Genomic DNA, 26,491 nt, shown 5'->3' with positions numbered 1-26,491 from the left:
GGGCAGCATACCATATCTCAATATTTAACTTATAAATCAAGCTAACACACTGTAAAAAATATGTCTTATTCTCTTACTTTGACATATGTCACTGTTAAATTGTACAAAATGGGAAATATGTACAAATATATGGTTTTCATATGATTGGAAGTCAGCAAATTATCAAAGACATGCATATTAATTTTTATTGTACACATCTCAGTGTTCTGCTGTTGGCCCAATGATACTCCTTTGACTGATGTAATAGGTATATAAATTTTACAGTAATATAATAAATATTCTGGAAACTAAAAGATATTGCAAAATGTTCCATGGCCACCATATGCAACTGCTATGAATACCACACTTGTCTGGGAGTATCTGTGGAACCATGGATCAGAACACAAAGACTAGCAGGAACAATGGATACTCAGTACTAGTGGGAAAGCACACTGGGTTATGCAAGAATGAATATGCATTCACATTATCTGCAAGGAGGGACTTGATAAATCACTCAATACGTTTTCTCGTACTTAAGGGTTTCTGCTGTCCAAAGTCTGTCTTCACTCCAGAGTAGTTTCTTTCTCCAACAGCAACAGAGACCCAGATATAATCACCTTTTCTAGGACACAGGGCACAAGATAAGCATGAACATTACCCTGGAGCCTAAACAGTGTTAGTTCCAGTGTCAGTGTCTATGGTAACAGGTTGTGCTGTGCTGGTGCTATCGACTGGATTCATAGTAAGGACACCCATGTTTCCTTACAAAATTCTTTTATTCTGTGTTCCTGATAGGCAGGGCTTGAAGTGCAGGACAAGGGAAGGAAACCTTTTACTCCCATGTGAATGTAGTGCTGGATTTAGGTAATTTTCTGAGCTCTTTCATAGATGTGCAGAATCTAAAATGGCTTAAGGCATGAACAAGCTTCTATAGAAAGATGTCACTATGAGGTTCCTTGACAGACTAGAATTTGGTGATTGCATGCACTACATTGGATTATTAAGATGGCCACTGCCATGTAGGAATACAGTTATAGATTCACTTCATGCAAAGGGACTTCAGCAATATTTTTTTTTTCTCATGGTCTGGTCTATTCCAGGGGAAATCGGGTTTTCTCTAGTGTTTTGTTTTGCTTTCTTATGATATTTCCTGATCCAACTGAACTTGACAACTCCTTGATCTTGAGTCCTGTTTTCTTGCTCTCCTGCCTCTATATTCTTTGACTCAAAAAATCTCTATCACCACTGGTTTAATTCCAGTTTAATTACAAGCATTTCAATTTCTGATCCATCAAAAGTTTGGTCTTCTCTAAGCATACATTTCCCACTGCAGTCTCAATACTTTATAAGCTCTGAACAATGGGTATTCCCTCCTGCTAGGTTTCCAGAAACAGGCTTTAGAGAGCTGCCATGTGTTTGCCTTTCTTTATACTCCAAGCACCTCTCTGTGACTCACAAGCCAAAAGCCCTGAATGGCTGTTTATTCTCACCAGCTGGATGACCCTGCACTTGGCTCTCAGCATTGGTGAGGATTAGAGATGCTGGAGAGATGTGTCATGTACATTTAAGTATACACAAAACTGCATCCACCTGCACTTTGCTTAGATCCTTTAAGGAAGTTAAGAGTTAACCATGAAACTCAGCTCATCATCTTTGGTTTTCCTCAATTATATTCAAATGAGAGAGGAAGGATCAGATTGAGTGGCTGAGAGAAATACAAATACAGTGGGGACATATCATTTTCAAGTGTTTACAGCACAATATTCCGCCTTTAGAACTGATGCTCTGTGGATAGGTAGCACATGACTCTTGATGGCCTAATTAGATCAACTTGCTACACCTACTTCAGAGAAAATGGACAATCCTTTGCCCTAATCATGAATTACTCATGAGTTCTAAGAATTGTTCAGTTCAGAGCCCCCCAGTCATGCGGTTATTTTCTGCCTAGTTTTGTGGAGTTCTATCCTATGCATGCCCAGTATTCAACAAAAGACACATGTTGGATTTTAGTTATATCAAGATCATCCAGAGGGATGTCCAATAGGCAGCCTGGATATGTGACCTGAAGAGGAGAAATGTTTGGAAATTTGGAGGTCATCAGTGTATGGTCTTTGAAGCTGTGATTATGGAGAATATTGCTCAGGAGAATAAGCAAGAGTGAGGGTACCAGTTTTTGTGGGGTACATGGTGAAAAACAGCCAACAACAACAACAAAAAAACCTCACATGCCATAGTTAGAAAAAAGGAGATAAAAAAGAAACCAGTCCTGCCGATGTCATTTTGTTTATTGTATATATCCATCAATTCTGGTCTTGGGGGACTATAGTACTCTCCTTGTAGAAGATAACAATTTTATCCTGCCCCTTCCTCTCAGACATCTGAAGAAGGTTGGTTGGGTAAAATCCCAGATAAATCATGAGGACTAGCCTGTGAGAAAAGGAGTACACACTGGATGTAAAGGGAGAAACTTGTGGAAACAGAGATGGATCTCAAGATTTAATGTAGCCAAGTCACATTCACTCTTGTTAACTTTGGTTATGTAACACTGTTATTTTGTTATTTTGTTATTTTTTTTTAATTTTCAAAGTAATCCAAAACAAAGCCATAAAGATTACAGCTCCTTAAAAGAAAAAGTTGTAAATAGGAACCATGTTGTTTACCAATAGTAATAATCATTTTTAAATGTACTTCTCTGAGTTTAATTGTACTTCTCTAAGCTTATGCAATAAAGCAAAGGAGCAATGGGATTTTTTCCCCCGCCAAAGAGCTAATAATCCTCTATGTATTAAAGAAATGTAACCAGAAACTTCCATTACAAGATTATTGATTTGGTGATTCCTTAGTGATTTTTCTTTATAGAATCACAAATGTCTTCAAAATAGCTGGGCTCAGAATTCTTTAATGCCATAGTGCAAAGCTTTTAAAGAAATAAAATTTGGGGTTGGGTTCAAATAGGTTTAGAGGAGTACTATTTTCCTAAACTAAAGTAAAAGGAAAGGTATCTCTAACCATCAACTACAAACTAAAGTTTCAGGCTTTGACATATAAGTTGGCAACTGCAGAAAGATGCAACCAACAAATTAAAGCCTAGACAAATTCAAGACTACCTTGACATATACATATAAGGACAATCAACATTAGAAATAAATGTATTTGAATATGTGAGTTTGGGGCTGTTTTTCTTTAGAAGTGAAGATTATGTGTAGGATTACAAGGATTTAATGAGAGAATGCACGTAAAGTACTTGCCCCAGGGCCTGGCACCTAGAAACACTCAAATGAGAACTATGATTATTATGACATCATCATTACAGCCAAGCCATTTCCATTATGTTATCCTTATTATAATAGTGTGAGATTTTATTTTTGCTTTCACTGGTATGGCCTAATGATCTGTCTACAAAGATGGGTAATATCAGTAGTCTGTTTGAGTTTAGGAAGTGGTAGATGAAGGTGAGCAAACAAAAAGTCTCTCCCTCAATAGTCCCAGTACTGAGCATGAGTCAAGAAGTGTTGAGGCTAATAATTGAAGGGAGCTCTACTAAGATGTTGCAATTACTATGGCTAAGGGTTCCCAGTCTTCTCAGCCCTACCTCTTTAAACCATTGTACCCATTCTACCTCCACTACCTTCTACAGGTAAGAGGGATCCCAGATTGTGCCAGAGGAAACCAACTCTCTTGGACAACTCACTAACTAGTTTTATCTGTCTCCTTCCAAAGAGTGTAAAATAACTCAGCATCTCTTCAGGCTCATTATTATTCTACCTTTTGGACTCTGTACTGTTAACTCTTATAGCCTTCTCTTTAGGCTTACTCTGTTTAATATCAATTCTAAATGAGATATTCTTTTTCTGATTAAAAACCTAGAAATACTGAAATGGCTTCAGAATATGCATCAGTGTGGGTCACAAAAATCTTATAAATTCTGTTTACCTCATTTTAATTTTCAGGTTTTTTTTTTCCCCTCTTAGAGTCTTTTATAAGGTTTGATAAAGATTGAATGCTTAGTGATTTACCAATAACATTTATTGAAAGAGGGTTGACCATGCTACCTCAGTATCTTTGTGGCCCTATTGTTGCTGAATGTCTATTAAATTCTGGGTACTTCCATGCTCAGTTCTAGGCTCCTTCAACTTTTCTATTAAATTGTCTCTCTTGACAATACTATCCTTCTACATGTTTCAGTTATAATCTATATGCTGACAACTTCAATATATTTCCAGTATAGTCCAATACCTAGAGCACAAAGTAAATACTACCAATTATCTTACTATGCCTGGATACTCTACAGATACCTTGACCCTGTTCCCATATCTTCCCCCAGAAGCCGTGATTCTCTGTACTTCTATCTTCAGTGGAACTGAAGTCCACCAGGAGTCCAAACCAGAAAGAAAAATGTCTCCTCTGTTTTAACCCACATATTAGTTAAGACCTCCTGATTTTACCTCAAGTATTTGCTAGTTTTTCCATCTGTGTACAACACCATTGCCTTCCCTAGTCTTGGCCACTAAGGATCTCTAACTTAGATTTCTTGAAGAGCCTCATAACTCATCTCACTGACTAGTCTTGCCCTTGTTTATTTATGCTCAAGTCACAATGATCTTTCCAAATATCTGTGATATAACAGAAAAGCAAGTACAAAAAATGGGATTAACACCTACTGAGCAGTAATACTAAGAGTTTATTAGAGTTTTAAGATTCATCAGGTCATTTAGGGTCCAAAAGAAAAACTAGCTCAGATTCACTGAGGGCTTTTCTTAGAACTGCTTGGAACATTGACAAAAATGATGATGATGAAGATGATGGTAGTGGACATAAAATAATAAGATGTCTTGTAGGTTCCTAACTAATGTGAAGAGACCAGTGGGGAAGTGAATAAATTGGGCGGTAGTTAGGTTAGGCTCACAGAAACCAATCTATCTTCTATAGCTGGCCACAGAATGGGTAGGGAGGACAGAACAAATACAGAACAAATCTGTATCCAAACAAGCAGCATTCAGGCAGATATCAATGCTGACCTAGTGGGTAAGTAGGACAGTGGAGATGTCAGCAGGCACTACACAGGAACAGGTTAGGACAGCATTCTTGTCCTGGATATCTGATAGATATGGAGGAGTAATAGCAGTGGGTATTAAAAAGGTATGTAGAGGCATCAGGGTCCTAGCAAAGCTGGCTGAGATTTAAGATAGGGGTATACCTAGAGTATAGGTGGGGACATAAAGAATAGGATAGAACTACAATTTAAAAAATGAGTCGAATACTGAGCAAGCATCTCTCTTCAATATTGATAGTATCTGCTTCTTACACTGTGTGAACACACTCATAGTCCAAGAACTACCAGGTTAAAGGTTATTATACTTTAGCATGACTCAAAGGCTGTAGACTCAAACTACACTAGTAGTGATTCTATCCTCACTGCTATGCACTTGTGATTAAAAAAAAAAAAATCTAGGGACACCTAGGTGGCTCAGCATATAGCGTCTGCTTTTCACCCAGGGCATGATTCTGGAGTCCCAGGATCGAGTCCCACAGTGGGCTCCCTGCATGGAGTCTGCTTCTCCCTCTGCCTAAGGCTCTGCCTCTCTCTGTATGTCTCTCATGAATAAATAAATAAAATCTTTTAAAAAATCTAGTTTTGCTTAATATTTTTGTAAATATTCAGTAAAAAGAATTAATGTTAGTAAACCTAAACCTTTAAGTACATATCTTTTTAATATTATATATGATGAAATGGGAAATATGGGAAATACATATAAAGCACTCCTTGCTAAAATATGTTTGCTGTCATGAGGAAAAACGTTTGTGATCTTTTTGTGTCAGAGTCAAGGAACATGATTTTCATTAAAAAAATGACAGGCTACAGACAATTTACACTTGGGTATTTATCAGACATTTTCTCAAAAATGAAGTGATTCTATTACTCCAGGGAAAACAACTGAGAGTTTTTGATACCAATGGCAAAATCAGAGTGAAAGTGAAGATCGGGATTTTGGTAAATTTAAATTTTTCATTTTGAATTTGACACTTCCCAACAAATTAAGACTTCTAATGAGATGGGTGATGATGAGGGAGGGGGGTGGGGCAAGGTGGCGGAAGAGTAGGGTCCCCAAGTCACCTGTCCCCACCAAATTACCTAGGAAACCTTCAAATCATCCTGAAAATCTACGAATTCGGCCTGAGATTTAAAGAGAGAACAGCTGGAACGCTACAGTGAGAAGAGTTCGCGCTTCTATCAGGTAGGAAGACGGGGAAAAAGAAATAAAGAAACAAAAGGCCTCCAAGGGGGAGGGGCCCCGCGAGGAGCCGGGCTGAGGCCGGGGCGAGTGTCCCCAGGACAGGAGAGCCCCGTTCCGGAGAAGTAGGAGCTGCACCGACCTTCCCGGGCGGAAAGGGGCTCGCAGGGAGTTGGAGCAGGACCCCAGGAGGGCGGGGATGCCCTCGGGCTCCCTGGGACACTAACAGGGGACCTGCACCCGGGGGAGAGCGCCACACCCCGCGGCCGAGCTCCTTTAGGGAGCTTGCACGGCTGGACCTGGGAGCAGCTCGGAGGGGCTCGGGCAGCGGCTCCGCGGAGGGGGCTGCGGGGCGGGAGACTGACTCCAACAGCGCAGGCCCCGGAGCACAGGGCGCCGGGACACAGCCCAGGATCCGGCCTCCCCCGGGACAGGCAGAGGCCGGGAGGGCCCAGGACAGCGAGGACGGTCCTGCCCCAGCTGAGCAGATCAGCGGCGCCGCCCCCGGAGCAACCAGGCCCTGCAGACGGAAAGCTCCGAAGTAACTGCGGGGGCTGAATCCAGGGCTGGACACCTGGCCTCCGCCACTGGGGTTGCTCCTTCTGGGGCCTCACAGGGTAAACAACCCCCACTGAGCCTCACAGTGGCCTCACCAGATAAACAGCTTAAACATCTTTCACTGAGCCCTGCACCAGGCAGGGGGCTGAGCAGCTCCCCCAAGTGCTAACACCAGGAAATCAGCACAACAGCCTCCTCCCCCAGAAGACCAGCTAGACGGACAGGGGAAAAACAAATTAGTGACCAAGCAGCACTGGAAAGTTCCAGGGGAAGTTGAGGGACTTACAGTATACAGAATCAGAGGATACTCCACCTTGTTGTTTTTTTTTTTTTTTTTTTTTTGTTGTTGTTGTTGTTGTTTTTTGATTCCTGTTTGCTTCCCCCACCCTGTTTTTTTTTCTCTTTTTTTTCTTTTTTTCTTCCTTTATCTTTCTTTTTCTTTTTCTTCTTTCCTTCTTTATCTTCTCTCTTTTTCTCCTTTCCCCAATACAACTTGGTTTTGGCCACTCTGCACTGAGCAAAACGACTAGAAGGAAAACCTCACCTCAAAAGAAAGAATCAGAAACAGTCCTCTCTCCCCAGAGTTACAAAATTTAGATTACAATTAAATCTCAGAAAGCCAATTCAGAAGCACTATTATAAAGTTACTGGTGGCTCTAGAAAAAAGCATGAAGGAATCAAGAGACTTCATGACAGCAGAATTTAGATCTAATCAGGCAGAAATTAAAAACCAATTGAATGAGATGCGATCCAAACTAGAAGTCCTAACGACAAGGGTTAACGAGGTGGAAGAACGAGTAAGTGACATAGAAGACAAGTTGATGGCAAAGAGGGAAACTGAGGAAAAAAGAGACAAACAATTAAAAGACCATGAAGATAGATTAAGGGAAATAAGTGACAGCCTGAGGAAGAAAAATTACGTTTAATAGGGGTTCCTGAGGGCGTCGAAAGGGACAGACGTCCAGAATATGTATTTGAACAAATCATAGCTGAAAACTTTCCTAATCTGGGAAGGGAAACAGGCATTCAGATCCAGGAAATAGAGAGATCCCCCCTAAAAATCAATATAAACCACTCAACACCTCGACATTTAATAGTGAAGCTTGTAAATTCCAAAGATAAAGAGAAGATCCTTAGAGCAGCAAGAGACAAGAAATCCCTAACTTATATGGGGAGAAATATCCGATTAACAGCAGGCCTCTCCACAGAGACCTGGCAGGCCAGAAAGGGCTGGCAGGATATATTCAGGGTCCTAAATGAGAAGAACATGCAACCAAGAATACTTTATCCAGCAAGGCTCTCATTCAGAATAGAAGGAGAGATAAAGAGCTTCCAAGACAGACAGGAACTGAAAGAATATGTGACCTCCAAACCAGCTCTGCAAGAAATATCAAGGGGGACTCTGTAAAAGAAAGAGGAAGTCCAAGGAAACAATCTACAAAAACAGGGACTGAATAGGTATCATGAAGACACTAAACTCTTATCTTTCCATAGTAACTCTGAATGTGAATGTGCTTTATGACCCCATCAAAAGGTGCAGGGTGTCAGACTGAATAAAAAACCAGGACCCATCTATTTGCTGTCTACAAGAGACTCATTTTAGACATAAGGACACCTACAGCCTGAAAATAAAAGGTTGGAGAACCATTTACCATTCAAATGGTCCTCAAAAGAAAGCAGGGGTAGCCATCCTTATATCAGATAAACTAAAATTTACCCCGAAGACTGTAGTGAGAGATGAAGAGGGACACTATCTCATACTTAAAGGATCTATCCAACAAGAGGACTTAACAATTCTCAATATATATGCTCCGAATGTGGGAGCTGCCAAATATATCAACCAATTAATAACCAAAGTTAAGACATACTTAGATAATAATACACTTATACATGGTGACTTTAATCTAGCGCTTTCTACACTCGATAGGTCTTCTAAGCACAACATCTCCAAAGAAACGAGAGCTTTAAATGATACACTGGACCAGATGGATTTCAGATACCTACAGAACTTTACATCCAAACGCAACTGAATACACATTCTTCTCAAGTGCACATGGAACTTTCTCCAGTATAGATCACATACTGGGTCACAAATCAGGTCTGAACGGATACCAAAAGATTAGGATCGTCCCCTGCATATTCTCAAACCATAATGCCTTGAAATTAGAACTAAATGACAACAAGAAGTTTGGAAGGACTTCAAACACGTGGAGGTTAAGGACCATCCTGCTAAAAGATGAAAGGGTCAGCCAGGAAATTAAGGAAGAATTAAAAAGATTCATGGAAACTAATGAAAATGAAGATACAACCATTCAAAATATTTGGGATGCAGGGGATCCCTCGGGTGGCGCAGTGGTTTGGCGCCTGCCTTTGGCCAGGGCGCGATCCTGGAGACCCGGGGTTGGATCCCACTTCGGGCTCCCGGTGCATGGAGCCTGCTTCTCCCTCTGCCTGTGTCTCTGCCTCTCTCTCTCTCTCTCTCTCTGTGACTATCATAAATTAAAAAAAAAATCTTTGGGATGCAGCAAAAGCAGTCCTGAGGGGGAAATACATCGCAATACTAGCATCCATCCAAAAACTGGAAAGAACTCAAATACAAAAGCTAACCTTACACCTAAGGAGCTAGAGAAAAAACACAAATGGATCTTACACCCAGCAGAAGAGAGTTAATAAAGATTCGAGCAGAACTCAACGAAATCGAGACCAGACGAACTGTAGAAGAGATCAACAAAACCAGGAGTTGGTTCTTTGAAAGAATTAACAAGATAGACAAACCATTAGCCAGCCTTATTAAAAAGAAAGGAGAGAAGACTCAAATTAATAAAATCATGAATGAGAAAGGAGAGATCACTACCAACACCAAGGAAATACAAATGATTTTAAAAACATATCATGAGCAGCTATACGCCAATGAATTAGGCAATTAGGAGAAATGGACGCATTTCTGGAAAACCACAAACTACCAAAACTGGAACTGGAAGAAATAGAAAACCTGAACAGGCCAATAGCCAGGGAGGAAATTGAAGCAGTCATCAAAAACCTCCCAAGACACAAAGTCCTGGGCCAGATGGCTTCCCAGGGGAATTCTATCTAACGTTTACATAAGAAACCATACCTACTCTACTAAAGCTGTTTGGAAAGACAGAAGGAGATGGAGTACTTCCAAACTCGTTCTATGAGGCCAGCATCACCTTAATTCCAAAACCAGACAAAGACCCCACCAAAAAGGAGAATTCTAGACCAATATCCCTGATGAACGTGGATGCAAAAATTCTCAACAAGGTACTAGCCAATAGGATCCAAAATACATTAAGAAGATTATTCACCATGACCAAGTAGGATTTATTCCCAGGACGCAAGGCTGGTTCAATACTCATAAAACAATCAATGTGATTCATCATATCAGCAAGAGAAAAAAACCAAGAACCATATGATCCTCTCAAAAGATGCAGAGAAAGCACTTGACAAAATACAGCATCCATTCCTGATCAAAACTCTTCAGAGTGTGGGGATGGAGGAAACATTCCTCAACATCTTAAAAGCCATCTATGAAAAGTCCACAGCAAATATCATTCTCAATGGGGAAGCACTGGGAGCCTTTCCCCTAAGATCAGGAACAAGACAGGGATGTCCACTCTCACCACTGCTATTCAACATGGTACTAGAAGTCCTAGACTCAGCAATCAGACAACAAAAAGACATAAAAGGCATTCAAATTGGCACAGAAGAAGTCAAACTCTCCCTCTTCGCTGATGACATGATACTCTACATAGAAAACCCAAAAGCCTCCACCCCAAGATTGCTAGAACTCATACAGCAATTTGGTAGCATGGCAGGATACAAAATCAATGCCCAGAAATCAGTGGCATTTCTATACACTAACAATGGGACTGAAGAAAGAGAAATTAAGGAGTCAATCCCATTTACAATTGCACCCAAAAGCATAAGATACCTAGGAATAAACCTAACCAAAGAGGTAAAGGATCTATACCCTAAAAACTACAGAACACTTCTGAAAGAAACTGAGGAAGACACAAATAGATGGAAAAATATTCCATGCTCATGGATTGGAAGAATGAATATTGTGAAAATGGCAATGTTACTCTGGGCATTTTACACGTTTAATGCAATCCCTATCAAAATACCATGGACTTTTTTAGAGAGTTAGAACAAATTATTTTAAGATTTCTGTGGAATCAGAAAAGACCCCGAATAGCCAGGGAATTTTGAAAAAGAAAACCATATCTGGGGGCATCACAATGCCAGATTTCAGGTTGTACTACAAAGCTGTGGTCATCAAGACAGTGTGGTACTGGCACAGAAAGAAACACATAGATCAATGGAACAGAATAGAGAATCCAGAAGCGGACCCTTAACTTTATGGTCAATTAATATTCGATAAAGGAGGAAAGACTATCCATTGGAAGAAAGACAGTCTCTTCAATAAATGGTGCTGGGAAAATTGGACATCCACATGCAGAAGAATGAAACTAGACCACTCTCTTTCACCATACACAAAGATAAACTCAAAATGGATGAAAGATCTAAATGTGAGACATGATTCCATCAAAATCCTAGAGGAGAACACAGGCAACACCCTTTCTGAACTTGGCCACAGTAACTTCTTGCAAGATACATCCTCGAAGGCAAAAGAAACAAAAGCAAAAATGTACTATTGGGACTTCATCAAGATAAGAAGCTTTTGCACAGCAAAGGATACAGTCAACAAAACTAAAAGACAACCTACAGAATGGGAGAAGATATTTGCAAATGACATGTCAGATAAAGGGCTAGTTTCCAAGATCTATAAAGAACTTATTAAACTCAACAGCAAAGAAACAAACAATCCAATCATGAAATGGGCAAAAAACATTAACAGAAATCTCACAGAGGAAGACATAGACATGGCCAACAAGCACATGAGAAAATGCTCCTCATCACTTGCCATCAGGGAAATACAAATCAAAACCACAATGAGATCCCACCTCACACCAGTGAGAATGGGGAAAATTAACAAGGTAGGAAACCACAAATGTTGGAGAGGATGCGGAGAAAAGGGAGCCCTCTTCCACTGTTGGTGGGAATGTGAACTGGTACAGCCACTCTGGCAAACTGTGTGGAGGTTCCTCAAAGAGTTAAAAATAGACGTGCCCTACGACCCAGCAATTGCATTGCTGGGGATTTACCCCAAAGATACAGATGCAATGAAATGCCGGGACACCTGCAACCTGATGTTTCTAGCAGCAATGGCCACGATAGCCAAACTGTGGAAGGATCCTTGGTTGTCCATCGAAAGATGAATGGATAAAGAAGATGTGGTTTGTGTATACAATGGAATATTACTCAGCCATTAGAAACGACAAATACCCACCATTTGCTTCAACATGGATGGAACTGGAGGGTATTATGCTGAGTGAAATAAGTCAATCGGAGAAGGACAAACATTATATGTTCTCATCATTTGGGAAATATAAATAATAGTGATAGGGAATAAAGGGAAAAGGAGAAAAAATAAGTGGGAAATATCAGAAAGGGAGACAGAACCTGGAAGACTCCTAACTCTGGGAAACGAACTAGGGGTGGCCGAAGGGGAGGAGGGCGGGGGGTGGGGGTGACTGGATGGTGGGCACTGAGGTGGGCACTTGAGCACTATTCTGTATGTTGGCAAAATGAACACCAATAAAAAATAAATTTATTATTAAAAAAAAGATGGGTGATGATATTAACCAATGCAAGATATATAAATTACATTTATATGTAACATTTAAAGTATATTCAAATTACATTTATATATAATTTTAACATATTTATATTTATAAATAAAAAATGAAATGTCATTATTCTAAGATTTACATACCTTCATTAATTAATATGTTCCAAATGATATATGTGGAATTTCTGCAAAATGAAAGATACAGTAAAAATACAGGACAGGTTTATTTTTTTTTATTTTATTTTTTTTCAGGACAGATTTTAAAATAAGAGTATGAAAGTTCATTGATAAGGTTGAAGATTTCACACTGTTATTCTTAAGAAATTACCACTTCTTAAAGATTGATACAATATCAGAGAAGAATATGCATGACTATCTAAAAGCACTATTAAAATACCCATCCCTTGCTGCCTGGTGGCTCAGTCGGTTAAGCATCTGACTTTTGACTTTGGCTTAAGTCATGATCTCAAGGTCCTGGGATCAATCCCAGCAGTGAGCAGGGAGTCTGCTTGCCCCTCTCCCTCTGTTCCTCCCCCGACATGCTTGCTTGCACATGATTTCTCTATCAAATAAATAACTAAATACAATCTTTTAAAAATAAATAAAATAAAATACCCTTCCCTTTTTCTAACTACATATTTGTGTGAGGGCAGATTTTCTGTATATATTTTAATTCAAAGCAATGTATCACAACAGATTGAATGCAGAGCAAATGAGATCCAGTTCTCTTCTATTGTTCTATTCTATTGATCTAGACACCAAAGAGATTTGCAAAAATTTTTTGTTTAGAAAATATACTTATTTTTATAAAGATATGCTATTTGTATGTAGTAGATTTGTGACTTTTATTTTAAATGACTCAATCAACAAACATTTTTTCTTTTCTTAGTATTCCCATCTAATATTAACAGATATAATAGTAATAGATATAACCCACATAAACAAAAGCACTTTGGGGTTCTCAATAACTTTTAAGATTATAAAGGGATATTGAGGCCTTAAATTTAAGAACCATTATGTTTAGGCCATAAACTTCATGAAGGCTAACCAACATGGCTGGCACCAAGTTGTAGAGTGGTTCTGTTTGAACAATATGAACCAATTTTAATAAAAGGAAGAAAGGAACTCCAGGAATACTGTTAAAAAATCAGGCCTGTTCCCATAATTTATGCAAAGTCAGTAGAAAATACTCGATCCTCTCATCCCACTGTATCACCCCCTTTACCCCCTCATGTGATAAAGAGCATCAGTATGACACCATATCCAAGCACAATAACCGCAGATATACACACAACCTTCTACTGCTTTTAGGGAAGGCAAAGGATTTGCCAGAGCTCTCAGTGATGTTTACGTGGGGAGATAAAAGAGTGAAAGAGTTTTAATTTTGCTAGTGGTGCCTAGAAGGTGGGGAAGGCGAAGGTTTATGTGACACAATGCAAGAAGCTTTCTCTTCCAAAGCTTTCTCTTCCAAAAGTAGAGTGGGCAAATGGGAAAAAGGTAAATGAAGGCTACTATTTCAAGGCACAGAGACATAAAATATACTCTCTATACTCAGTGAGACAGTGTAGTGTTCTATGCCATCAGATTATAACCACCTGGAATAAATTTTTAAGTGTGCCATTTATAACAGTTACCAAAAGGAGTTAAGGTAATAGTTTTCTTCTATTTAAATTGTGTACATAAGAGTATTTCTTGGAGAAAATTTTGGAAACTATAGCAATCTTTCAAACCGGATAGCCAGTATTATTACTACCATTTCAATTCTATGTATTTAAACACTAGGCAGTGTTGAGTGCATCTGCAATTAATCTAAAAATAATTCAAGTTTATTGATGATCAGGCTAACTCATATTTTATTTGACTGTCTTGTTTTTCAGCCCATGCATATAACAGTATGATGTGAGTGTGAATTTACCAAAGCACTAGACTTGGGATCTGTGTTGTAACCGTGGGACCTAACAGACTCGCCAAAACTTACTGAAACTCACAATTCCTTCTTTTTAAGTACACCTAGGCAGTCCTGGATATTTTGATGTATCTACTTCTCAAATACTCCCCATGTGTGAATAATCGTGTTTCTCATGCAAGTAAGTGAAAACTAAGATTGTTTCTTCAGCACAGTAATAGGCAACCCATTATAATAACTCAGAAAACCAAGATATCAAAAATCTGATAAGATCATTTATTTGGTAAGCCCCTATTACGCACCCACCTCACTATATGGGTGATCTTAGCAGCTTGTCATTTGGCTCTTAGTTTTCCCATTGTGGCATATTCTTTCAAAGTGCTAGCATTTTGTTTTGGACTATTTTGCTTTTGGTTTTAACACCCCACTACCATGCTTATTTTCTCGGGGTTCTAGGCTCCAATGCTGTTTTGGGTATCTGACAGTAAGTAGAGTATTACACTTTAGAATCCAAAGGAACAAAATTCTTATTGTTTTGCAGAATGATTGAGTCCAAAGGAACAAAATTCTTATTGTTTTGCAGAATGATTAAGAGCAAAGAAACTAATTTCCAGATCATTTGAATATATATACTTTCAGAGATATTATGTTCTGCCAGATAAGCATTCTCATTTTTATTCATATTAATTTCTGAAACAGAGACTAAACTATCTCACAAAGCTTTCCAAGAATGTTATCTTCTACACTCAACTCAAGCATTCTTTGCCAACTACAAAGCTCACAAAGCTTATTTTATGAAAATAAGCCTTAAATGAATGACATTTATGAATCAAAGCAATTAGGAAGCATTTAGCCAGTTAGCCCACATACGTTTTCCTCATCCCTGCTTTAACTCACTTGCCTACATTAAAAACAATGAGACGTGAAAAGAAAATATAGTTGATGGACCCTTATGATTCTGTTCAAATGATTCACTGATCAGTAGCATTCATTTACCTTCTATTTCTGTTCCAATTCTCCCTCATAAATTTTTGACATTAGCAAAATTTCCTTCTATGACTTATTGTTCATGAAATCTTTCTTTACACTCATGTTTATCAGATCATGTCAATTAGTATCCTGAAGTTCTAAGAGGCTCTTTCTACTATCAAAAATCTCTTGTAAATCACTGACATTTTTCCCTTTCACCAGCTGAATAGCCTAAGGCAGGAGGACATAAGTAGTGATACACAGTGACACATGCATCTGTGAGCTTTTAGCTTTAGCATCTTAAAGAATTTGGACATGGGAAAATATTTCAAACAAATGGTGTTACCTTCTGGATGAGGCCCAGTTTTAATTGTTATCAAGGAATTAAAATGTTTCCCATCAGTTTTCTCAACAATTATTGAGCACCCTTCATATTCCATCCAGGCTTTTGGCTGGACTCCAGAAATACAAATATGAACAATATGAATAAAATAGGGTCCCGGATCTCAAGATGCTCATAGTTTAGTAAACAGAGACACACTAAAGATAACCAGCATAGGTTGGAATATTATGCATTCACTCACATCCACTGAGATCTTCCTATACCACTCACTGTGTTAACCATGACAGAAGGGAACTCAGAGGAAAGGCCATTAGCCCAGCTGGAGGTTTCAGGGATGTCTTCCTGGAAGAAATCACATTTGAATTGTTGTACAGATGATGACACAGGCAAGGGCATCCCAGGTAAATAAAAGGCACAGTCAAAATCAGAGTTGTGTGAGATATCATGATGGACAATGCAGGAATCTATGCTATTTGTTGTTTGTAGAACATTAAGTGCTAGGATTACAGATATGACAGATGAGATTGGAGTTCTGTGAAGGAGAAAGAGCTGGGCTGGAGAGAAAGAGCTCATCCACTCAAAGTCCCCTTGGCTAGAAGGAACTTAGAAAGGGTGAAGGTATTCTCTCAGCAAGATATCAGAAACTCATTAGGCTGACTTATCATTATTGTAAAGAATTTGGATCAGAACTCCGTATCATCTTGTACAGATAGAAAAAAACAGGTTAGATTTATGCTATGGAAATCAACAAGAAGGTGAGTTGGACTGAGAAATCAAATTATTCACAGACATTCAGCACACGAATTCACATAAACACTAGTAGAGCAATTTATTTGTATTAGCTAAAAAATACTTACTTAGAATGTTGTATGTCTAAAAGCACTACCCAGATCTTGATTACCCTGAAAGTAAGTGAAAACAATCACACCAGTTTAAACCAGAGTCCTGCTCACTTTAGTTCCATACACTTTTCCCAGCACCTGCAACTTCTAAGCCTGGAGATACCTTTGCTGTATGCTTCTTTGGGGAGGTTAAGGAGAAGACCGAGGAAGGATTATCTCTGTATTGCCCACTTTTTCCTAATCCCTTTCTAGCTTTCCTTCAAGGGGCTGGAGAAAATCTGTTCCATGATGTGAACTGCACACTAACTATTCACAGTTGACCACATCTGCTGGGCAAGACTCACCAATCCCAAGGAACGCACAAACTCAAGTTCTAAAACACAGGCTGACCGATCATCCTGGCCGACTAAATTAGGAATTACTTAAATGTTTTCACTGGAAGTCCCTCCTCGCTGCAGCAGAACAGAGTCATTTTGAAGTAAGCATTTCAATTAAACACTTCTTAGGAAGAATCCAATTTAACTATGAGAAACAACTGCTTCTGGTTGGCAGCACAACTTATTCCTACTCAATCTGCCCACATGTACGCACCTGCTAAACGTCACTCACACTAAGAGATATAACCACAGAGAAAGAAAGATACTACGTCTCACATATATTAAAGTCATCAGACACAATCTGTTCTTACCTATGCAGGATTTTAATCCAGTCCACTGAGGCTGATGAAAGATTATATAAATTATTTGTGTAAAGGAGATTTTAGAGGAGCATTTAAACATGTTGGGTATTGTTTGAATGGAATAATAATGCGACATTAAGTTATTCCTTTCATTTCCATTAGTAATTAGATGTTGGTTGAAGCATTTCTCCTGCCTGGCAATCATCTTTAAACATGTTATGTTTTGAGGCAGTAGTCTCCACATGAATTTATGGCCCCAGACTCTTTAGAGGGGAAACTGGAATTAGGTTAGCCTATATGGATCTAAGAAGGGAGCACAATCAGAAACTCTGAAGACCAGAAAAAGGAAGTTGCTAAGTGTCCCAAGTGAGATGTATCCCATTGGACTTATGGCCCAGGCTGCCTTAGGAAATCAGAAACCTTCCACATGACAAAGTCTCACATGTTATTAATAGGTATCATTCACTCACTCATTTTAGATGCAAAAATTAGTTTCAAAGATGAAAATTGCTGCCACAAATATACAAACAATACTTCAAGTTGTTTAGCAGCTGCTCTTGGGTAAGAGCTGTCTAGATTTGAGATTGCCATCAATGCTGAGTAACTTGAAAATTTAATATGAGTCAGAAACTGTGCAAGATGATGGTGCACAGACATGAAAAAGATACATAAAATGGGCAAATATATAAAAAGATAACTGCAAGTATTGTAAGGTAAATTCCAAGACAGAGACAAGCATAGAGTGGCATAGAAGCCATTCTAATGATAGAGCCCCAGGGAAGAAATTCTGAAAGGAAATCTGGTCTAAATTAAATTTTGCACAATGAGTAGGAGTTGGCCACTTTAAGAAGGAAGGGGATAAGTTCTGCAGTTAAAAGGAGGATAAGAACCAAAGTAACTAACAAGTCTCGGCAGTTTAATGTTACGAGACTTCAAACTGACAAATGAAGGTTGGTCAGTAATGCGAAGAGAGAACAACAATAAGACAAGTATCTATCTCTAGTGAAAGAAAAGAACTTTTGCAAACCAGAAAAGACAGTCAAATTTTAAATATGGTCAAAAAATGTTACTAGGCATAGTACAAAAGTGAATATCTGTCCATGAAACACAACTATTTGTTTGCTCACTGATAATCATGGAAATATAAGGCACAACTTTTATGCTATGATAAGAAACTTGGACTTTATCTTCTAGATAATGATAAGCCATTGAATAATTTTGACAGAAAACCAAGGAAAAAAGCAAACAATATAAATAGTTCCACAGAGAATCCAGATATTGACACACTAGTTAAATGGAAATGTAAAGGGCCAAGAATAGTCAGAATATTCTAGGAAAAGAAGAATAAGGTTGGATGGCTCACTTTAACAGATATTAAGACTTATGATAGAGAGAGGTGGGGCAAGATGGCAGGAGGAGTAGAGTCCTCAACTCACCTGCCCCCCACCCCAACTTACCTAGATAATTCTCAAACCATCCTGAAAACCTATGAATTTGTCCTGAGATTTAAAGAGAGAAAAACCAGAACGCTACAGAGAGAAAGGTTTTTGCTTCTAACAAGGGATGAAGGTGGGAAAAAATAAAATAAAAAAGAATCAAGTCAGGGAGGGGCCCTGTGAGGATCCAGGCTAAGACCCATGGCAAAAACATCTGGGACAGGAAAGCCCAGCCCGGGAAAAGCAGGAACTTTAAAAATCTGCACTGGATTTTTATTTCCTTTGTCCAGTAAAGGCGCTTAGGAAGGAAATTGAGCAAAATCACAGGAGGGGCAATGAAACCTCCAGTTTCGCAGAGTCACTAATAGAGGAAGTGCACCCAGGGGAGAGCATGCCACAAACGTTGGCCGATTTCAGTAAAGGTCTCGAGTGCACAGCTGGTGGGGCCTTTGGGAGAGGCCAGCCCGTCAGGTGGGGGCTCCAGACAGAGGGGCTGCACCCTGCTGCCTTCAGGAGCTGCAGCCCCAGGAGCTCATTCCAGCGGTGTAGGCCCCAGATCTCAGGGCGTGGGGGCACAGCCCAGGATCCTGCATGACCCCCAGGACAGGCAGAGGCGGGAGGGCACAGGACAGCGAAGACTCTCCTGCCTCTAGGTGCCCCCAAGCTGTCCTGCAGATCAGTGCTCCCCGCTGGCCCAGGAGCATCTAGGCCAGTGCGGACTGCGAGACTGTGGTAGTTACTGGGGGAGTTGACTCCAGAGCTGGAGACCTGGCCGTTACCAGTGCTGTTGATCCTCCTTGCTTCACCTTGTGCTTGGGAAAGGCTGTGCCATCAGGGAACAGAGGCCTCATGGGGTAAACAACTCCCACTGAGCTCGGCACCCTACAGGGGGCAGGGCAGCTCCCCAGGTACACACATCTGAGACAGCACAGCAGGCCCCTCCCCCAGAAGACCAGCTGGAAGGACAGGGGAAGAGCATGTTCTTGACCAAGTAGCACTGGAAAGCTCTAGGGGAAGTCAGAGGGATTTGTAGTATATAGAACTAGAGGGTACCCCTCCGATTTTTGTTTTCTTCCTTTTCCTTATACAATTCATTTTATATCAGACTATAAATTTCTGATTTTTTTCTCTTTTCCCACTTTAACTGCAATATTTTACACCACTTCTTCATTTTGAAGTTTCTTCCTTTTTGGCCTTCATAGTTCTACAATTACAGGTCCTAGATATATTTTCCACTTCTAGATTCCTTCAACATTCTCAACTTAATTTTGGGAGATATACAAGATATTTTTTTGTGTTTTGTGTTTTTTTGTATTCTCTGCCTCATTTTGTTCTACAATGGAAGAAGTTAATACCTTCTAATACATGACCAGCATGCACCCAGAACCAAGTGGTATACCATGCTGGTTCATTCTGTAAGATTCCTCATTCCCATTCTGGCCCCCTATTTTATCTCATTTCTGTTTTGCTGGTCAATGGTGGGCCTCTCTACAAGCATTTCTGCTTTTTTCCTCTTCTTTTTTTTCTCTTTTCCTCTGCTTTGGAACTTTTGGCCTTTTATTTTTTACTACTTTGTTTTAAAATTTGTTTTTTTACTTAGTGGTCCTTTTCTTTTATTTTGTTCTGATCTTTGTTTTCAATTTCTGGTCTCTAACCTTGGCAAAATCACGTAGGGTGAAATTTATGTAGGTCATGGTTATATACTTCAATCAGCCTGCTCATACAGCCATTCTGCACTGAGCAAAATGCCTAGAAGGGAGAATTAACTACAAAAGAAAGAATCAGAAACAGTACTCTCTGCCACAGAGTTACAGAATTTGGATTACAATTCGATGTCAGAAAGCCAATTCAGAAGCACAATTATAAAGCTACTGGTGGCTCTAGAAAAAACCATGAAGGATTCATGAGACTTCATGATTGAAGAATTTACATCTACTCAGGTCGGAATTAAAAATCAATTAAATGACCTGCAATTCAAACTGGAGGTCCTAACAATGAGGGTTAATGAGGCAGAAGAAAGAGTGAGCGACATAGAAGACAAGTTGATGGCAAGGAAGGAAGCTGAGGTAAAAAGAGAAAAACAAAAGACCATAAGGAAAGGTTAAGGGAAACAAATGATAGCCTCAGAAGAAAAAAATCTACGTTTAATTGTGGATCCAGAGAACACCAAGAGGGACAGAGGGACAGAAAGCATATTGAAACAAATCATAGCTGAGAACTTCCCTGATTTGGGGAGGGAACAGATCAGGATATAGAGAGGTTCCCCCCAAAATCTACAAAAATCATTCAACACTTCAACATTTAAGAGTGAAACTTGCAAATTCCAAAGATAAAGAGAAAACCGTTAAAGCAGTGAGAGACAAAAGATCCCTAACTTACATAGGGAGAAATATTAGATTAACAGCAGAATTTTTCTGCACAGACCTGGCAGACCAGAAACAGCTGGCAACATATATTCAGGGTACTAAATGGGAAGAACATGCAGCTAAGAATACTTTATCCAGCAAGGCTCTCATTCAGAATAGAAGAGAGATAAAGAACTTTCAAGATAGGCAGAAACTGAAAGAATATGTGACCACCAAATGAGCTCTGTAAGAAATAATAAGGGGGACCCAGTAAAAGAAAGAGGAAGCCCAAAGAAATAATCTACAAAAATAGAGACTGAATAAGTATTACGATGAACTCAATTCATACCTTTCAATAGTAACTCTGAATGTGAAAGGGCTAAATGACCCCATTAAAAGGGACAGGGAAGGGACTGTGGCCCAGAGGAGGGCTTTCCCTGTCTTCTTGCAACCCACACCCTGTTCCTCAAGGAGGAGGTGACAGAGAGAAGCCCTCACCTTCTATCTGAATGGTTATCCAAGGCTCCAGGCTTCTTCCTCTCCCTGCCCTACTGCCCAGGGTTTCAGACCAGATAAAAAAGCAGGACCCATCTATTTGCTGGCTACAAGACACTCATTTGAGACCTGAGGAAACCTCCAGCCTGAAAATGAAATGTTGGAGGGAAATTTACAATTCAAATGGCCCTCCAAAGAAAGCAGGGGTAGCCATCCTCATATCAGGTAAATTAAACTTTATCCCAAAGACTGTAGTGGGAGATGAAGAGGGACACTATATCATACTTAAAGGGTCTATCCAACAAGAGGATCTAATAATATTGAATATTTAGGCCCTAATGGGGGAGCTGCCAAGTATATCAATCAATTAATAACCAAAGTAAAGACATACTTAGATAATAATACACTAATAGTAGGCAACATCAACACGGCACTTTCTACAAATGACAGATCTTCTAAACACAACATCTCTAAAGAAACAAGAGCTTTAAATGATACACTGGACCAGATGGATTTCACAGGTATATACAGAACTTTACATCTGAACGCAACTGAACACATATTCTCCTCATGTGCCCATGGAACTTTCTCCAGAATAGACCACATACTGGGTCACAAATCGGGTCTCAACCAATACCAAAGGATTGGGATTGTCCCCTGCATATTTTCCGACCACAATGCTTGAAACTACAACTCAATCACAAGAAGAAATTTAGAAGAAACTCAAACACGTGGAGGTTAAAGAGCATCCTGCTAAAAGATGAATGGGTCAACCAGGAAATTAAGAAGAATTAAACAGATTCATGGAAACTAATGAAAATGAAGATACAACCACTCAAAATCTTTGGGATACAGCAAAAGCAGTCCTAAGAGGGAAATACATCGCAATACAACCATCCCTCAAAAAATGGGAAAAAACTCAAATACACAAGCTAACTTCGCACCTAAAGGAACTGGAGAAAGAACAGCAAATAAAACCTACACCAAGCAGAAGAAGAGAGTTAACAAAGATTTGAGCAGAACTCAATGAAATAGAGACCACAAGAGCTGTGGAACAGATCAACAAAACCAGGAGTTGGTTCTTTGAAAGAATTCATAAGATAGATAAACCATTGCCAACCTTATTATAGAGAAAAGACTCAAATTAATAAAATCACGAATGGAAAAGGAGAGATCACAACCAATACCAAGGAAATACAAACGATTTTAAAAACATATTATGAGCAGCTATATGCCAACAAATTAGGCAATCTAGAAGAAATAGACACATTTCTGGAAAACCACAAATTACCAAAACTGGAACAGGAAGAAATAAAAAACCTGAACAGGCCAACAACCAGGGAGGAAATTGAAGCAGTCATCACAAACCTCCCAAGACACAAGAGTCCAGGGCCAGATGGCTTCCCAGGGGAATTCTATCAAACGTTTAAAGAAGAAACAATACCCATTCTACTAAAGCTGTTCTGAAAGAGAGAAAAGGAAGGAATACTTACAAACTCGTTTTATGAGGCCAGCATCACCTTGATTCCAAATCCAAAGACCCCACCAAAAAGGAGAAGTATAGATCAATATCCCTGATGAACACAGACGCACAAATTCTCAACAAGATCCTAGCCAATAGGATCCAACAGTACATTAGGAAGTTTATTCACCATGACCAAGTGGGGTTTATCCCCGGGATGCAAAGCTGGTTCAACCCTGGTAAAACAACTAACGTGATAGATCATATGAACAAGAGAAAAAACAAGAACCATATGATCCTGTCAATAGATGCAGAGAAAACATTTGACAAAATACAGCATCCATTCCTGATCAAAACTCTTCAGAGTGTAGGAATAGAGGGCACATTCCTCAGCATCTTAAAAGCCATCTACAAAAAGCCCACAGCAGATATCATTCTCAATGGGGAAACACTGGGAGCCTTTCCCCTTAGATCAGGAACATGACAGGGATGTCCACTCTCACTACTGCTATTTCAACGTAGTACTAGAAGTCCTAGCCTCAGCAATCAGACAACAAAAAGACATAAAAAGCATTCAAATTAGAAAAGAAGAAGTCAAACTCTCCCTCTCCATCATCTTCAGTGATGACCTGATACTGTACTGAGAAAACCCAAAAGTCTCCACCCCAAGATTTCTAGAACTCCTACAGCAATTTGGCAATCTGGCAGGATACAAAATCAATGCCCAGAAATCAGTGGCATTTCTATACACTAACAATGAGACTGAAGAAAGAGAAATTAGGGAATCAATCCCATTTACAATTGCACCCAAAAGCATAAGATACCTAGGAATAAACCTAACCAAAGAGGTGAAGGATCTATACCCTAAAAACTACAGAACACTTCTGACAGAAATTGAGGAAGACACAAAGAGATGGAAAAAATATTCCATGCTCATGGATTGGAAGAATGAATATCGTGAAAATGGCAATGTTACCCAGGGCAATGTACACACTCAGTGCAATCCCTATCAAAATACCATTGACTTTCTTCAGAGAGTTGGAACAAATCATCTTAAGATTTGTGTGGGATCAGAAAAGACCCTGAATAGCCAGGGGGAATGTTGAAAAAGAAAACCAGAGGTGGGGGCATCACAATGCCGGATTTCAAGCTGTACTACAAAGCTGTGATCATCAAGACAGTGTGGTACTGGCACAAGAAACAGACACATAGATCAATGGAACAGAAGAGGGAACCCAGAAATGGGTTCTATGGTCAACTAATATTTGACAAAGCAAGAAAGACTATCCGCTGGAAAAAGGAGAGTCTCTTCAATAAGTGGTGCTGGGGAAATTGGACAGCCACTTGCAAAAGAATGAAACTAGCCCATTCTCTTACATCAGACACAAAGATAAAACTCAAAATGGATGAAAGATCTAAATGTGAGACAAGAATCCATCAAAATCCTAAAGGAGAACACAGGCAACGCCCTTTTTGAACTTGGCCACACCACGTTCTTGCAAGATACAGCTATGAAGGCAAGGGAAACAAGAGCAAAAGTGAACTCTTGGGACTTCATCAAGATCAAAGGCTTCTGCACAGCAAAAGGAACAGTCAACAAAACTAAAAGACAACCTACAGAATGGGAGAAGATATTTGCAAATGACCTATCAGATAAAGGGCTAGTATCCAAGGTCTATAAAGAACTTATTAAACTCAACAGCAAAGAAACAAACAATCCAACCACGAAAAGGGCAAAAGACATGAACAGAAATGTCACCAAAGAAGGCGTACACATGGCCAACGAGCACATGAGAAAATGCTCCGCATCACTTGCCATCAGGGAAATACAAATCAAAACCACAATGAGATACCACCCCACACCAGTGAGAATGGTGAAAATTAACAAGACAGGAAACAATAAATGTTGGAGAGGATGTGGAGAAAGGGGAACCCTCTTGCACTGTTGGTGGGAATGTGAACTGGTGCAGCCACTCTGGAAAACTGTCTGGAGGTTCCTCAAAGAGTTATAAATAGAGCTACCCTACGACCCAGCAATTGCACTGCTGGGGATTTACCCCAAAGATACAGATGCAGTAAAGCCCGAGACACCTGCATCCCAATGTTTATAGCAGCCATGTCCACAATAGCCAAACTGTGGAAGGAGCCTCGGTTTCCATCAAAAGATGAATGGTAAAGAAGATGTGTTCCCTATATACAATGCAATATTACTCAGTCATTAGAAACGACGAATACCCACCATTTGCTTCAACGTGGATGAAACTGGAGGCTATTATGTTCAGTGAAGTAAGTCAATCAGAGAAGGACAAACATTATATGGTTTCCTTCATGTGGGGAATATAAAAAATAGTGAAAGGGATTAAAAGAGATAGGAGGAAATGAGTGGGAAATATCAGAGGCAGTGACAGAACATGAGAGTCCCCTAACTCTGGGAAACGAGCAAGGGGTAGTGAAAGGGGAGGTGGGCGGGGTGATGGTGACCGGGTGATGGGCACTTGACTGGTTGAGCACTGGGTGTTACGCTATATGTTGGCAAGTCAAACCTGAATTAAAAAATTATACAAAAAAAGTATACAAAAAAAAGAAATGTAGGTAAAGAAAATGTCAATAAAAGTATACTGAGGAGAATAAATAAATAAATAAATAAATAAATAAATAAATAAATACCACTGATGTCCAGTGAACCCATTAGACCATCCCTTTCAAAGACTGCAGCTCCAACTTTTGCTTTTAAAAATATTTTTAGGGGATCCCTGGGTGTCTCAGTGGTTCAGCGCCTGCCTTTGGCCCATGGCGTGATCCTGGAGTCCCGGTATCGATCCTGCATCAGGCTCCCGGCATGCACCCTGCTTCTCCCACTGCCTGTGTCTCTGCCTCTTTCTCCCTCTTTCCCTGTGTCTATCATGAATAAATAAATAAAATCTTAAAAAAATAAAAATGTCTTTTAGATATTTTGGATGATGATGACCTCAGCCCGTCAACTATAGTAGTTCCTACAGAGATTTCCTTTCATGTTTCTCCAGACATTAATTTTTATTAACATCTAAACCATAGTGCACCTTGCTGTCCCATTTCGGAAAGTACATGAATGTTACTGTGGGATGCTATGAAAAGAAATCCCAAATTAGGATACACACTTATAATTCCCAAAACATGGGCCCCCTTAGTTCACTGAGTTCAGAATTTTGCATGCGCTTCAAGGAAATGAGCATTTTAGTGGAGTCTTCAAACTGTTCTTAGTTTAGTTGAGAAATTTCTCCCCTGTGGATTCTTGGTAAACCTATATCTCTCAACTAACAGAAACAAAAAGTGTTTTTTTTTTAAATTTTTCTCTACTGTGTCTCCTGTTTTACTTGTTGTCATCTGGGTTAAATGCACTTCCACATTGTTTTTATCCAGCAGAAAAGAAAAAAACTTTCGTAGGCTAATTGTTCTGCAAGGAGAGAAGATTTTGCGTGTCACAGAGGTTGGTGGAGAGTAGCAAAATAAGTGAAGTTTCAGTGCTTACATTAGAAAGACAAAACTTTATAT

The 26,491-nt window shown here is 39.5% G+C and overlaps 1 long non-coding RNA gene across 17 annotated transcripts in view; it reads left to right on the top strand.

Moving 5' to 3' along the window:
* The window catches only part of LOC102156553, an 83,966-nt gene that overhangs the window by 22,563 nt on the left and 34,912 nt on the right, over positions 1–26,491 (top strand). For 14 of the 17 annotated variants that reach the window (XR_005353494.1, XR_005353484.1, XR_005353481.1 and 11 more), the window contains 3 exons: positions 6,117–6,215; positions 14,361–14,570; positions 16,796–17,021. This is a non-coding gene — a long non-coding RNA (uncharacterized LOC102156553). Of the gene's footprint in view, positions 1–6,116; positions 6,216–14,360; positions 14,571–16,795; positions 17,022–25,706; positions 25,768–26,491 lie in introns of those variants that run through there. The other 3 variants (XR_005353488.1, XR_005353495.1, XR_005353482.1) reach the window with 3 other exon arrangements.

Source organism: Canis lupus, chromosome 1 (assembly GCF_011100685.1).
Source record: "Canis lupus familiaris isolate Mischka breed German Shepherd chromosome 1, alternate assembly UU_Cfam_GSD_1.0, whole genome shotgun sequence".
In the NCBI taxonomy this organism is placed as follows: Eukaryota; Metazoa; Chordata; class Mammalia; order Carnivora; family Canidae; genus Canis; species Canis lupus.
Note: the sequence above shows the minus strand (reverse complement) of the source record. Positions and strands in the feature narration are given on the sequence as shown.